The following is a 14,027-nucleotide window of genomic DNA, read 5'->3' on the forward strand; positions in this document are numbered from 1 at the left end:
TTTTCATTGGAGCACAGGAGGATGACCTTATTGAGATTTATAAAATCATGAGTGGAGGTAAGGTGAACAGCAAAGGGGAGCTCAAAACTCGGGGCATTTTTTTCAAGATGAGAGGAGAGAGATTTAAAAGGAACCTGAGGGGCAACGTTTTGATAGAGGGTGGTTTGCATGTGGAATGAACTTGCTGAGGATGTGGTAGATGTAGGGGCAGTTACAACGTTTAAATGATATTTGGATGGGTACATGAATAGAAAGGATTAAGAGGGATACTGCGGATGCTGGAATCTGAAATCAAAAGAGAAAATGCTGGAAAATCTCAGCAGGTCTGGCAGCATCTGTAAGGAGAGAAAAGAGCTGACGTTTTGAGTCTCACTGACCCTTTGTCAAAGGTTTAAGAGGGATATGGGCCAATTGCAGGCAAGTGGGACTAGTTTAGTATGGGAATCCTGGTCGGCATGGATGAGTTGGACGAAGGGTCTCTGAACCAAAGAAGTGATCTTATTGAAACCAATAGAATTCTGAAAGGGGCTTGACAGGATAGATGCAGATAAAATGCTCCATTGTGGAGGGAGTCATAGAATCCCGACAATGTGGAAGCAGGCCATTCAGCCCATCTATTCCACACTGGCCCTCCTAAGAGCATCCCACCCATACCCCCCCGTTACTCCATATTTCCCATGGCCAGTCCACCACATCCCTGGGCACTATGGGCAATATAGTACAACCAATCCACCCTAACCTGCACCCTCATCTATAAATTGCCTTCTCGAGAATGTAATTTAAATGCAGAGCTTTTCTAAGAAAAATGTCAGTCTGACAACATTGGGGGACAGGCAGAATTCACACCTATTGTCTCTTAAAGGGATATTTCTGCTTATCAATAGGGCAACGTCTCCTCGAAATGTAGATTCATTTAGATATGACTGCGTCACTTTACATATTAAGATATTCCTTTTAATGTGCACGCATCCGTTTGAAATATAATCTTGTTCATTTAAATCTCTTTATTTGCAGAAATAGCCCGTTAAAGTGTCCATGCCTTTTAAAATGCAGATTGCCCCCTTTAGATATGACACCGTTCCGTTAGATGTCGGAATATCTGTTTAAATTGAGCCGTGAGCTTTCCCAATGTAGACAGGGCTCCTGGAAACGTGGCAGTGTCCCCCCTGCAGCTGCAGAGCGAGACAGGAGAGTTTGTTTTTGTGAATGAGCAGTTGTCGCGCGAGGTGTCTGTTGCTTGGTGACGGTGAGGCTCCCCCGGCCCCGCCCATCCCCCCGTGCAGACGTCACGCGGGGGCGAAGGCGGTTGGGAGGAGAAAGCGCTCGAGCGGGGAAGCGGCGGGAGGGCGGCCGTTAGGAAAATGGCGCCGTGCGGCCCGGGGCAGACACCCGTCACTGGGCACCGCCGCCTTCCTGGTGCAGCTGCTGTGTCACGGCCACACCGGCCGGCTGTACAGCAGCCAGGAGCCGGTGAGCATTCTGGAGGCGGATGGGGTTAAGGGCCTGCTTGGGAACTCGTCGGCCGCCTGGGTGGTGGAGTTCTACTGGTCGTGGGGCGGCCCCTGTGTCAACTATGGGGCCACCTGGAAGGTACTGGGCCCGGGAGGTGAAAGGTGAGGCAGGTTGTGGGGGGGACGGAGGGGAAGGAATGTGGGGCCTGTCCTGTCATAGTGACATTTTACACTCACTTTCCATCTGCTTTTACTGGGGCTTGTGCTTTTTACCCTCACTGTGTGTTTAATCCTTGTGCTTTTTACCCTCTCTGTTACTTGTGCAATTCCTTAGACTAGTGTGTAAATACTAGTGGAGGAGATTATGCACCAGCATATGTTCCTCAGTCATTGAAGGGATAGGACCTGTGGAGAATTGTTAGTAAAGCACGTGGTGTGCTAAGCCTTGTTAACATGGATATAGTTTGTTATTTGTCAAATTATACTTTGTATTATTTAGAGTCGTCAGAGTTGTACAGCACGGAAACAGACAACTTTGGTCCAACCCGTCCATGCCGACCAGATATCCTAAATTAATCTCGTCCCATTTGCCAGCACTTGGCTCATATCCCTCTCAACCCTTCCCATTTATATACCCATCCAGATGCCTCTTAAGTGCTGTAATTGTACCAGCCACCACCACTTCCTCTGGCAGCTCATTCCATACACACACCACCCCACCCTCTGCATGGAAAAGTTGCCCCTTAGGTATACCTTTTATATATTTCCGCGCTCACCCTAAACCTATGTCCTCTAGTTCTGAACTTCACCCCTACACTGGGGAAAAGTCAAAAACGTTGAGCAGCCAGACAAGATGGAAAAGCAATAAAATGTTGTGCCGTATGGGGAAAACAATTGTGGCTCTACCCTTTTTTTCTCCTATTGGCATTTGGACACTTAAAATCTGTCAATAATACCAGCAGCGCCACTGAGCATATTGTGTGCGTTCCTGTGTTAACAAGCACGGCCATGTTCACCGGTGTCACCAAAACATTGCACATGTTCCTCACTGTCAGCAGAAAAGGTGTGAGACCTTCTTTTGATTGACCAAGAGTACGACACACACATTTCTCATCCCCTTTTCCATTTATTTTCCATTGTGATGTTCAATTGTTGACTTGCTGCAACTGAAAGGAAAGGGAGTGAATCCAGGGAGGGAACAGACTTGGGAAAAGTTGGGCCAGGTCTGTGACTTAATTGGCAAAATAGACATGCAGGAGGCTGGAAGAACGTAGCAAGCCAGGCAGCATCAGGAGGTCAAGTCGATGTTTTGGGTGTCACCCTTGTTGAGGACTGGGGATGGGTGTAGGGAGAGCTGCAGAACGAGGATGTGCTGGGGGCAGGGTGGTGAATTGGGGATAGGCGGGGACAGGTAGAGGGTACAACCTGGTTGGTCACTGGTAGGAAGGAATCTGGTTGGTGGTGGCAGGGAGGGGCTAGGAAGGAATTCAAGGGGTGGCGAGGGAGGTTATTTGAAATTGGTGAACTCCATGTTGAGTCCACCAGGCTGTCGGCTGCCCAGGTGGAAGATGTGTTGTTCCTCCAATTTGCGGTTTGATTCGTTGTGGCAATGGAGGAGGCCAAAGATGGTCATATCAGAAATGGAGTGGGAAGGGGAATTAAAATGGGTGGCTACTGGGAGGTCTGGTCAGCCTCTGCGGACTGGTCCCCAAGTTTATGCTCAGTTTCCCCAGTGTAGAGAAGACCACAATTGGCAAACACGTGGCCAATGTGAAGTTAGAGCTTTTGCTGTGTTAAAAAAAAGCAGAAAGGAGGTGCATTGTTTAAATGTTGATATACTGTTTTGGGATATGGAGAAAGTGAGGACAGCAGTTGCTGGAGATCAGAGTCGAAACGTGTGGTGCTGGAAAAGCACAGCAGATCAAACAGCATTCCAGGAGCAGGAGAATTGACATTTTGGGCATGAACCCTTTATCAGGAATGACGTGTGGATGTACAAAAGGGCCTCGGCATCCTTTAGGAGAAAGTGAGGACTGCAGATGCTGGAGATCAGAGCTGAAAATGTGTTGCTGGAAAAGCGCAGCAGGTCAGGCAGCATCCAAGGAGCAGGAGAATCGATGTTTCGGGCATGAGTTTCCTGAAGAAGGGCTCATGCCCGAAACGTCGATTCTCCTACTCCTTGGATGCTGCCTGACCTGCTGCGCTTTTCCAGCAACACATTTTCAGGCCTCAGCGTCCTTCCTCACCAGACAATGCCAGTTGTCAGGTGCAGCGAGCAATGAGTAGTGCAAGTGGTACATTAGCAAGAGGAATTGAGTTCAGAAGTGGGGATTTCTTCCTGCAGTTAAGGGGTCATTGAATATATTCAAGGCTGAGTTCATGTGATTTTTGAACAACAAAGAAGTGGATGTGTATGGGGGGGAAAGTGAGAAAATGTCTGGACATTCATTCCACACACAAACCACTCTCTTTTTTAAAAAAAATTCTGCCCCTCAAGTCTTTTTAAAATCTTTCTCCTCTCACCTTCAAAATTTGCTGCCTAATCTTAAAACCCCCACCCAAGGGCAATGACACCTGCGATTCATCTCCTCTATCCCCCTCATGATTTTATACAACCTCTGCAAGGTTACCTCTCAACCTCCTGTGCTCCAGTGAGAAAAGTCACAGTCTATCTACCAAGATGTAGGTAGATTAATTCCCAGTTATGATGTGTTCAATGCTGGTGCAGGCTCGAAAGACCAAATGGTCTACTCCTGCTCCCAATTCTGACACTCTGTGCCCAGGACAGCAAAAGACCATCAGACATAGGTGCAGAAATTAGGCCGTTCAGCCCATCAGGTCTGTTCATACCACATAATTGTGGCTGATAAGTTTCTCAATCCCATTCTTTCACTTTCTCACTGTAACCCTCGATCCCCTTGATACTCAAGAACCTATCTATCTCATGTTGTAAATATCCTCAGTGACCTGGCCTCCACAGCTGTCTACGGCAATGAATTCCATAGGTTCATCACTGTCTGGCTGAAGACGTTTCTCCTTCTCTCTTTCTAAAACATCTTCCCTTTATCTAAGGCTGTGCCCTCTGCTCCTTGTCTCTCCTACCAATGGAAGCATCTTCCCAACGTCCACTCTGTCCCGGCTGGTCAATATTTTGACCCTTCAGAGTGAGGTACAGCAGGGATTCGGTTCACAAAGTGAAAACAGAGGGGGCCTATAAGTTAGAATTTTTGGGGTGGGCAACAGGCTGAGGAGTGTCAGATAGAGTTTAATTCAGAGAAATGAGGTATTGCATTTTGGTTGAGCAATCCAGGCAGGACTGACAGTTAAGGGGAGTGTTGCTAAACAAAGAGATCTTTGAGTTGCAGGTCAATAGACTAGTGAAGAAGGCGTTTGGTATGATTTCCTTTATTGGTCAGAGCATTGAATAAAGGAGTTGTGAGGTCATATTGTGGCTGTACATTGGTTAGGGCATTTTTGGAAACTACGTTAAGTTTTGCTCCCCCTGATATAGGAAAGAACTTATGAAACTTTGAAAGGGGTCGTGAGAATGTTTGTAAGGAAAACTTGTCCTTAAGCATTTAGACTAAAATGTAATGTTGAATTATAGAACACATTTGCTCCACACTAGAAAATAGACAGGCAGGGAGGATAAGGCATTTAAGAACATTTGTCTTAACATCAGTGAATTTGTATAAACAGGATATTGGGTGATCACATTCACGGCTGTTCCTTTGTGAAATGAATAAGTGTTTGATTCTGACCTCGAAATGAAACTCTGTATCAATTACTTCTCTCCCGAATTATTGCCTTTCACTGTTATCTGTCTAGTTCAGAACATGCAGTGCTTTTGTAAAAAAAAATTCATATAAAGAAAGCGTGTTTGTCACAGCACCGCCTTTGCAAAAAAACTTGTGTATAAAGATAGTATACAGAGTAGCCCGCCAGGGCTCTTGGAAGAAGAGTGATTGCTACTCTTCTGGGTTAATAGAATCCAGTTAGCTTGTCTTATAGGTATCAGTGTTATGTTGTAACGGTGATGGTATTAATGAAGGGGATAATTTAAAATTAAACTAAACTGTCTGTAAGAGTTTTATTTTTATTCCAGACTTCCAAAGAGTACGATCTCCGGGATGAACCCAGATAGGCTGACAGGTCTGAGTCCACAAGGGACTCCCTGGGCTGTCTCAATTTGGCACTGCGAGCAGGGTTCCAACAAGGGCTACATTTGAGTGAAACTGGAAAAGAGGAGTTCCATCGAAGGGTTGGACTCCAGACCAATGGGCCCATAAGGTAAAATTGTACCTTGATTACTCTCTGTCTACATCTGCGTGGTGTTTCCCCCATTTCACTCTCTCGGTACCCTGACGGAACCCTAAATGAGATCATTTAAATAGGACTAAAAACAGAAACTGTCAGGATTTTACAATGTTGAGAATGTTTTGCAGAAATCATTAGTCTTGTTGTTCATTGTCGGGTTGTTGATTAGTGAAAGTTTTAAGTCGAGATTATCTTCTCTGTTGTATCTGTTCAACTTGGCTTGTCTTGCTTTGCTGTTTTGTCTTGTTTGTTAGTTATAGTTTTGTTCTGTTGGGTGTTCTTCGTTTATGTAATATAGAGGGTGGCTGCTGCTTTTGTCATGTATATAAGAAAAATGCTGGCCAGTGATAGAATTCTTGCATACTTGGTTAAGCAACTATGTGCCACATCCAGGATTTATGAGACATCTGGAATGTGAGTGCCTAATTTCTCTTAAAATGTTCATGTGTATGTACGAGAGAGCGCGCGTGTGAGACAGACAGAGACTCAGCACTGATTCCCTGCAGCTTGCAGAAAGTTTAATCCTGTGAGATTTGGTTTGGATGCACATTTGCTTGTTGATGAATGAATGTTTGCTTTTGTATTTTGTGGGGTTGGAGCCCTTGTTGATCAGTAGTTTTATGAAGATTTAAAGTAGGTCGGATAACTATGAGTGTGCCCCTAGATAAGATGGAAGACAAATGTCCCCTAACAGAAATAACAAGTCTGTATTATTAATTATGAGAAACAATTAAGGAGAATATCAGCTGCAGCTGCTCAACAGAATAAGGATTGGTCTCTAGAAGGCGCACATGATTTAACTCTATTCACTAAAATTGAACAAGGGATTTGGGAAAAAAGAAAGGGAAGTAAGCAGAAAGAAGTCTAATCAGAGTGGAAAAGGGTAGCTCAGGGAAAAAATGGGAAAAATCCATGCAATCATCATGGAGACAAAACTGTATTAAAAGGGGAGTTAGTCCATTAACTGAGGAAGGATGTGAACTAAATTGGACAGAACTAAAACATAAATGTGAAGCACATGATTTAGAAGTAGAATTGGAATAGGCAAGGGAGAAAATTACAAAAACGCGAAGATTCAGAATCTACGTTGAAACGTCAAGGGCACCAAAGAAAAAGGAAACTGGTGAATAAACAACAGACTGCAATTGCAGCTGCGCAGGACGAAGCTGACAAGGACTGTTCCTTATACCCCACCCTCCCCTCTTCCAAAGACCCATTACGAAAGAATCCTGATCCGTTTGTAGATGGTGGGTGGGATACTGATTCGGAGGAGGAAATATTTTATGCCTCTAATTCTGTCAGCTGACCACCTCCGGTTCCCTGCCTGAACCCTCCCCCCTTACTCTGATGACGAACGTGCCAAGGCTCATGACCTCCCCCCAGCTGTTCTGCCGAATAAGAATTCGGCTTACCACAAACCCGGTGCCTCCTGTACTAGGAGTCAATTAAAATTAAAACCTGGAAGGAACACTGAACAGACTCCTTTTGATTTCCACTGCCCCTAAACTAATAAGTCCCGAAGACACCGATGATTTGCAATCAAAGTCTCGGGACCTTAATATCAGACCTTGCACTCACCCTGATGTGGGAGGGCCAAAAAGAAATTTCCCGAATAGAAGAGGTTCCTAACCCACAGGCTCTGAATCCAGGACAAGCCCAATTTATGGATCTTTACCAACCATGGAAACCTCATGACACTCAAGCATTATCAATAAGGCTGCAGATTATGGAAGGAATCCTGAGGGATCTGTTAATTACATTAATAGGACTAAGACCATTTATAATGCTGCCTCCCAAGACCTAATTCACCTCAGAATGCAGCTTTTTGCCTGAATAATGGGCGAGTTCTGAGAAATTTTACAAGGTAATAATCATACCCAGCTTGTAGTCCGGCACCCGGTGGAAACTATCAGATTGGATTATTACCTGTCTCCATCAAGCAGTGCATCATGTAGTTGATGTGGGTAAAGTCTTAACATGTAAACCCAGCTCGGGCGAAGAGGCTGAGGAGTTCCTTACCCATTTTAAGGAATGCTATGGCGCTTCTTCTGGTGACACTAACTACCACAAGGATGATCATCCCAATTTAATGCCCTATGTATGACTCTCTTACCTGATCAGGTACAGAAAGCTATTAAAACACACAATATCCACTGGCAAGATGCTGAGGTTGCACAATTCAGCCGAGAGGTTTGTTATTTCTGAGAACTAAAGGATCCCAAGAGTAAGGCTACCATCGGCACGGTCAAGACCGAACTTGCCCAAACTACAGTGGCTAACCTTAAACGCAGGATTCAAAGAAGACCTTTCCGTCTGCAAGGTCAGTCAAGCTAGCAAATGAAACCCTCATACTATCGTCCAGTATGGCACTTCAGTAGAAATGGTACTGTGTATTCACAACATCCCAATGGACCTTGCGGTCCTCCTATGTATCCTTCCCCAACAGTCCATGATGCCCCTATACATCCCCTCATTACTCTTCCCTGCCTCCCCTACCCCCAAGAGTCCCTCAACAACTACACCTTTGTTTCAATTGCAGTGAACTAGGACATTAGTCCAAGAACTGCCCTTTCCATAGCAGTCCCTGGTTCATCACCGCAGTAAAAACAACAGACAATCTCCTGGTCTCCCTCCCCAGTGACCTCAGCAGGTTGCCCCTTTTACTGCACAAAACCCTTTTCAAAACTACTTCCCGGATATAGGGCAGCTTCCTGCTTTGAATTTTCCCATACTTACCGCTAGCCCAGAGGATGGACCTATGCTAATTCTTAACCATAATGGCCACAATATTGAATTTATGTTTGACACAGGAGCCACTGTTTCATCACTTCCCGTCCATCTTGCTAATGCTTTTGATTTTCAAAACTCGGACGATGATGAAATCCTGCAATGTTTTGATGGTTCCTCTAATAAACATGCATACGCTGTCCATCTGACAGTGGTGTGGAAAAATTGTGCCACGCTCCCTTTTTGCTTTGTTGTTACTAATGGATTACGTATCCCTCTACTTGCTAGAGATCTCCTCTGTCCTCTAAATCTTACTATTGAATGTCATGATGATGGTATCCTGATTCAGGATCCACCTCATTTTGTTCAATGCATCAAAACCAAAGCCTCCTCGATGGTGGTCATTTGATTTGGATCCTTATGCTTTCGATCCTATTTTACATAACGTCCCTCACCCCCACATTACTTTAGCTTATGACTCATCCGGGAATGATCTCAGGTTTGAACACACACTATAATCCCTTACTGGGCACTACTCGGCACGCTTGGGTGATTGGTGAGATCAGATCACTAGCTGGTGGCGTTCTTTTCATGTCAGTTCCTCTTCATAGCTGGAAAACTGGCCCTCTCATTTTCCCCTGTGTCACCACTCTCTTGAACCCAGAACACAAAGCCTAAGAAGTAGGTTTTGACACCAAACTTGCCGTGAAATTCAGCTGCTCACTCAAGGATCAATCCTATTTTATGCACAGCCTTAGTCGATTCATGGCAGTCTTCATCATCATCATGCCCACCCTCACCCGCAGGACGCAGTATACCCTGGAGTCTGGGTGGACTCTAAAACACAAGTGGGCCTTGCTAAGGTCCCACCCATCATTGTTCTGATCAAACCTAATTCTGTCTTCCTGTCTATACCTCAATACCCCCTGAAACCAGAAGGTGAAGCTGTCATTCAACCTGTCATTGCTTCATTTCTACCGCAAGGCCTTCTAGTCCCATGCCATTCTTCTGTCAATACACCTATCTTTCCGATCCCTACACCGGGATGTCCTGAATGTCGTTCACGACCTTCGTGAAGGAAATAAAATCATTGAGGCTCATAATCCTCCAGTTGCTAATCCTGCTACTATCCTCAGCCAAGTTCCAGTTGATGCCAAGCTCTTCACTATCGTTGACCTCCAACATGCATTCTTTTGTCTTCCTTTGCATCCAGATAGCCCAATACATTTTTGCCTCCTTTTAAGGGTCACCAATATATGTGGACTTGCCTACCTCAAGGGTTTATTCAGTCGCCAACACTCTTTTCAGAGACTCTTCACGCCCAGCTTGAATTATTTGAATTTCCTGGCGATGCTACCCTAGTTCAATACATCGATGACCTCCTCGCTAGCCCTGACAAAGTGTCCAATCACACTGACTCCACTACCTTTCTCAACCATCCACATCAATGTGGCTATATTGTACCCCCAAGCAAAGTTAAGACTAATCAGAAAGAAGTTAAGTTCCTAGGTACTCTCATTTCTGAATTCGATCGGTGCTTGACACCTGAACGTATTGATCCTATTCTTTGTATTGCCCCTCTAACCACTCCTAAACATACGGTAGTTTCTCGACCTCATCAATTATTGCCGACAATGGATTCCTAATTGTGCCTTTCTGACCCAAACATTATCTCCCCTGTCCTCGTCTAATGAGCTTTAACGGTATGAACTCACCCCATAACAACTACAAGTCTTTATGGAGCTTAAAACTACCCTCTCTTCAGCACCCACGCTAGGCCAACGTTTGTATGACTGCCACTTTCATCTTTATGTTGGCATCCTTGATACCTGTGCTTCAGCTGTTCTCACCCAGCAACATGGCTCCTCTTGGCGCCCTATTGCCTATTTTTCTACTAAGCTTGACCCCATTGCTCAAGGTATGCCTTCCTGCACCCAGATTCTCTCTGCCATCCATACTATGGTAGTGGCTGCCTCTAATATAACTTTACATCAAAATGTAGAAGTCTGTACCTCACATTCTGCAGTATCCTTGCTGATTTCTAAACATACTCAACACCTCGTTAAGGTTCGTCTCAGTCGCTGTGAGATTTCATTACTTCTGAATCCGTTTCTCTCCTTTCAATGCTGCTCTAACATTAATCCCCTACATTCCTGCAGGAAGAACCGCTTGAACTGCCTGATCCTCCCCATGATTGTGTTCTCATACATGAACTTGTTACTAAACCATGTCCTGATCTTTCGGACAACACAGATGTGATCAACAAAACTGGTCAAGATGCAGGGAAGATACCTGCCCAACTGTCGTCTGATTCATATGGATGGAAGTTTACTTGCTGGCTATGATCGCTGTGTGGATGGATTGTACTTGGTCTCATCCTTATGCGTGAAATGGACTGTACATTATTTTTCACCTAAGCCAAAGAAGAGTCTGCTTATTTGACCCTTGTCTACCCCTCTACCTCCATGCCTGAACTTCCATGCTGAAATCCAGTATCTTTCAGACTCTGCTCCTCTGGACGATGACCTGGCAGAGGAGGCACTTGACTTATTTGAAAATACAAATTGACTGAATGGACTAATTATTGTTATAAGTCAAGTAGTTGTCATGAAATAACAAAAGAAGGGAATAAGAAAGTCTATAGCATAAAACTTGTTTTTAAACATTTAAACTAAAATATAACATTGAATTATAGAGCACAGTTGCTGCACACTAGAAAATAGACAGGCAGGGAGGCTTGGTAAAAGGGGAGAACTCAAGGTATGCAGAAGATAACCAAGTGATAACAGGATACCCTGATGCAATTAAGTACATTTGCCTTAACAGTGAATCTGTGTAAATAGGACACAGAGTGATAACATTCATGGCTGTTCCCTTGTGAAATTAATGACAGCGTTTGATTCTGACCCCGAAACGAAACTTGGTACTGTCAAAAGCCTTGTAATTGACAGTCAGGTCCTGTGAATTATAATAGATTCCTATTACCCTTTGCAAGCTAGGCAAACAGAGGGAAAACATCTTTGCTGTTAAAAGTCCCTGACTTGAGAGTTCAAAAGGACAAGAGAGAGAAACCATTGTAGCACTGGGGCTCCCGAAGCCATTAAAAAAAACCTGCTTTGGATTGAACATAATTGTATTTTTGAGTTTATGATGGTATTGAGTAGCCATTACCGGTTATTAAATATGAACTCTGTAAAAGATAACATTGACGAAGCTTTAACTTACTTGCAGTTCTTGCAGACCACTCTACAGACCTTTCAGACTACCCCACTGTCAATTCCAACTAATCAGATCTTATGACTTATTTGAATCACAACCCTGAAAAGAGAATATGTTTAATTCGAAGACTAATGAATCAGTTTAAATGCAACCATTTGGTAACATCTCAGCCTCAGGTACAGTATGATTCAGTGCCTAAAAAGCAGGAGTTTACTCCTAGCTTAGAAATTATTCTCAGCCTAACATTGAAGAGATTCAGGCACAATGTGTCAGGAAGCCATTTTATGGTCAAAAGTTTGCCCTCCTGCTAAGAAGCCGTTTTGGAAAATAGTTGTATCTGACTTGTGACCTGTGCAAGGTTAGGAACTCTCCAATTAGCTCAGACTGGTACCTCTTTATGATAGGAGTTAATCTCGCTAGCAGGCACCTAACTCGGCTGGATATGTTTTTCTCACCCTACAGGCTTAGGGCCTGTAGGAGTGATTAGTCAAGCATACAGGGACCTGTCAATTAACTTTTCTTCCTTACGAATTTAGAACATGCAATGTTTTTGTAAACCTTTGTGTAAAGGAAACCACTTTGTAGCAGTATATCAAAGTAACCTGCCAGGGCACTTGAAGAGTTGGTCCCCTACTCTTCTCGGTTACTAGAACCTAGCTAGTTTAGCTTATCGGTATCAGTGAAGCTATTGCTAAATAAAGGGGTTAACTAAAATTAAACTAAACTGCCTGTAAGAGGATTTTTTTTATTCCAGACTCTCAAAGAGTACGAACTCCGGGACGAATTGTGAGAGGCTGCAGGTCTACGAGGGATTCCCTGGGCCGTCTCAAATCCCTACTTTGACACTCCAACTCATCCATGTTGACAAGTTAGCCTAAACAGTCTAGTCCCATTTGCTAGCACTCGGCCCATATCCCTCTAAACCCTTCCATCCAGATTCCATTCAAATGTTGTAATTATACCAGCTTTCATGACTTCCTCAAGCAGCTAATTTCCATACCCACATCACCCTTTGCGTGAAAAGGTTGTCCCTTAAGTCCCTTTTATTTATTTGCCCCCTCACCCTAAATATATGCCATCAAGTTCTAGACTCCTCCCAACTTAGGGAAAAGACCTTGTCTGTTTATCCTATCAATGTCCCTCATGATTTTATAAACCTCTATAAGGTCGCCTCTCAGCCTCCGACGCTCTAGGAAAAACAGCACCAATCTATTCAGTTTCTCCCAATAGCTCAACGTCCTTCTAAATCTTTTCTGAACCCTTTCAAGTTTCACAACAAACTTCTGACAGGAAGGAGACCAGAACTGCACACAATATTCCAAAAGTGGTCTAACCAATGCCCTGTACAGCTGCAACATCACCTCCCAACTTCAAAACTTGATACTCTGACCAATAAAGGAAAGCATTCCAAACGCCACCTTCGTTATCCTATCTGCCTTTGACTCCACTTTCAAGGAGCTATGAATCTGCACTTCAAGGTCTCTTTGTTCAGCAACACTCCCTTGGATCTTACCATTAAGTGTATAAGTCCTCCTCTGATATGCTTTTCCAAAATGCAGTGCTGCATATGTATCTAAATTAAACTCCACCCTGTTATCCTCTGAGCTAAGCATCTTCACTGTCCACTACACCTCTAATTTTGGTGTCATCTGCAAACTTAGTAACTATAACTCGTATATTGACATCCACAGCATTTATATAAATGATGAAAAGTAGTGGACCCAGCACCCATCCTTGTGGTATACTACTGATCATAGGCCTCTATCTTCCTACCTGTGAGCTGGTTCTGTATGCAAATGGCTAGTTCTCCCTGTATTCCATGATATCTAACCTTGCGAACCTGTCTCCCTTGGGGAATCTTGTCAAACGCCTTACTAAAGTCTATCTAGTACCCTGGCATGTAGGCCGTCAGGCCCAGGGGACTTGTCTGCCCTCAATCCTAATAGTTTGCTGTGTACCTTTTCCCTCTCAACGTGGATTGTTTAAGTTCTATCCTTTCTATCACCTCTGACTTGCCCATTCCAATAGGAATGGTACTATTGTCCTCCAGCTTGAAAAACTGAGGAAAAGTATTGACTTAGCATCTCTGACATTTCAGTGTTCCTCCTATTAACTCAGTGGTTTCATTTTCCAAGGGACCATAGCGACTCTGTTCCCTTTAGCATGCCAACAGAAGCTTTTGCTATTCTTTTTGATATTTTTCGCTAGGTTTCTTTCGTAATTTATCTTTATTCATTTTTTTTTAGTATCCCTTCGTTTTATGTTTGCAAGTTTTCCAATGTTTCAGCCTTCGAGGTCTGGAATAACATTTCG

The 14,027-nt window shown here is 44.0% G+C and overlaps 1 long non-coding RNA gene across 1 annotated transcript; it reads left to right on the plus strand.

The window, feature by feature from the left end:
• The first annotated feature begins 1,368 nt into the window (after window positions 1-1,368).
• LOC148143290 (uncharacterized) lies at window positions 1,369-13,241 on the plus strand. Its single transcript, XR_015751187.1, has 4 exons — window positions 1,369-1,613; window positions 5,557-5,741; window positions 7,890-8,088; window positions 10,655-13,241. It is a non-coding gene; the product is annotated as an uncharacterized LOC148143290 (long non-coding RNA).
• Window positions 13,242-14,027: the final 786 nt, after the last annotated feature.

This window comes from Chiloscyllium plagiosum, unplaced genomic scaffold (assembly GCF_037043375.1).
Source record: "Chiloscyllium plagiosum isolate Xiang-an unplaced genomic scaffold, Cpla_swu_hap1 HiC_scaffold_27, whole genome shotgun sequence".
In the NCBI taxonomy this organism is placed as follows: domain Eukaryota; kingdom Metazoa; phylum Chordata; class Chondrichthyes; order Orectolobiformes; family Hemiscylliidae; genus Chiloscyllium; species Chiloscyllium plagiosum.